The sequence below is a fragment of the Chrysochloris asiatica genome, unplaced genomic scaffold (assembly GCF_000296735.1).
Source record: "Chrysochloris asiatica unplaced genomic scaffold, ChrAsi1.0 scaffold00061, whole genome shotgun sequence".
Taxonomy (NCBI): Eukaryota; Metazoa; Chordata; class Mammalia; order Afrosoricida; family Chrysochloridae; genus Chrysochloris; species Chrysochloris asiatica.
Window position 1 is genome coordinate 17,196,585 of NW_006408579.1, and position 2,306 is coordinate 17,198,890.

The window sequence follows — 2,306 nt, forward strand, 5'->3', positions numbered from 1 at the left end:
GCGCAGACAGCAAGGGACCAATGAACAGATACCAAAGGAAAAGAATGTCCACACCTTTATCTCAGCGGTTCTGCCAGGCGTCTGTGGCTGCTCCGATCCTTCCCCCACGTGGTCTCACCCAAAATGGCGGCTCCTGGAACAGCTGAGTGTCCAGGACTAGAAAGCAATAGATTTCTTGCTTCTGCCACAAATTCCCCAGCTATGAACCTTCCAAGCTTCTAAGTATTCCTTTATATATTGCTCAGAGTTCTGGGACCATCCCCTGAGCCTGCTTGGTCGGGTATTCTGTGTTGTTGTTGGAAGAGCTCTCTGCTACACATCCACCTGATCTGCCCTCTTGTTTGTTCTCCAGCTTTATGTAATTCTTGTGTCTTTCATCATGTAATTCTTGTGTTCTTCTAATGTCAGAGGAAGTGTATTTTCCATCATGGTATTGAGAACATCCAAGAAAGGGACCTCCAAAGTCACAGCTTTCAGGAGCTCAGGGTCAGAAATACACAATGCTTTCACAAGCACCCCTTTAGCACTGAAAGCTGGCACGGTTGTCAGGCTTGGCAGAGAAAAACCTTGACCATTAAACGTCTTAATGCAAGCTTCTAAGTCAGCAAGGCCATTGAGTTTTTTTAGTTAGATGGCCATCAGCCTGCCACTAGAAGACTAACTCACCACAACCCTGAACATGGCAATATGCTAATATCCATCCATCATCAACCAACACCCATCTTTCTGGTCTGAGATTCATTTTCAAATCCATTCCATAAGTTCTATATACATGTATCAGGAGAGGTTTCTTCTGCAAGTCTTCTGAATCCATTTTGTGAAAAATGGTCATTGGCACTAATTTTCCATCCTTACTCTTGGCTTCTAGACATAAAACGCAACTAGTCTTTGAGATCGGATCTTCATGCCCAGTTTCTTCAAAGAGTTTGCCTTCTGCAAACTTGTATGTGTAATATTTGGGTGGATATATTGGAAACAAAGCTGAAAGGGGCAGTTCTTTGGGTCCGAATTTGTATCTATTATGAATCCACAGGCCCAAATCTTTAGAGACCAAACTGAGTCATCAACCAAACCAATCACATTTACATATAGCAGTTTGCTGTACTTCACGAACAGAACACAATGATCCTTAAACATGTCCAAATCTACAACCTTGGTATATCTCTTCATTGTGAACAATAAATTCTAGTTCATATTAGGAGGACTGTCAGCAGCTGTTCTTATATTCTGTAGACTCGCCAACATTAGTGAGAATGTATAGTTCATCATCTCTGTGTTCAACACAGTAAAGGACCCCAGGAATTCACTTCTGGATAAGTACTGGTGGGTCACAAGGGCTCATGCCATCTAGTAACCACACTTTAGAAGTGATCTTGTTCAAAATATTTATGGTGAGGAAACGGCTATCTTCTGTGAGATAAAGGAAAACAAAATAGCTTGGATCTTTTTCTGTGTAAAAACTTTCATTAAGCTTGTTATCATCAAAAGTTGTTCATCAGGACAGCGAAGATTCCTCTGAAAAGTATAGAATAAAACATCTTACTCTTATTCATCTTTTACCCATTCGAAACTGATACGTTTGGGAAAGAAGCTTCCATTACTGGCTGATCATTGAGTTTAACAACTATATAGGTAGACGCTTCAGAATCTTCATTTCTTATCTTAGTGGCCACATATTTTTCATCTGGAGCAACTCAGATACAATCAATGAAGGGCTGGTCTAATTTTAGTTCCTCCAAATTGAATAAGACTTCATAGTTATCACTGTCTTTTTCATCTTTTGAGTGAACCAAGCAGCAACCTTCTTGATAGTACACGAAACCACCATGTTTAACCTCTGCATTGATGATTTCATATTCTTCTTGTGACTGTGTTTCTAATCTTGTTCTCACATTTCCAAAAGCATCCATGTTTTCTGAGGGGGACTGTTTGTTTTCTTGTTTAATGCGAAGAAACAAAAATTGTTCGCCCTCACTCAAGATGGCCACCGGCAGAATGGTGTGCTTGACTTCATTTTGCTTGCATCCACAATTAACACTCACAAAAGCAGTAGTATACTAATCAAATGACCTAATGAGGTAGGCAATTTTCTGCAAAAGACTGCCTAAAAGTGTCCAAGAGCAAAGTTATCAGTTTGAGGACTAAGGCGTACCTGACCCAAGCCATAGTGTTTTCAGTTGCCTCACATGCATGTGCATGTTGGACAGTGAATAAGGAAGATGGTAGAAGAATTGATTAATTTGAATTATGATGTTGTAAAAGAATATTAAAAGTACCATGGATTGCTAGAAGAACAAATAAATCTG

The 2,306-nt window shown here is 40.0% G+C and overlaps 1 pseudogene; it reads right to left on the bottom strand.

Annotated features, from left to right (window-relative positions):
- The window catches only part of LOC102832124, a 5,171-nt pseudogene extending 3,225 nt beyond the window's left edge, over nucleotides 1-1,946 (bottom strand).
- Between the last annotated feature and the right edge of the window lie 360 nt (nucleotides 1,947-2,306).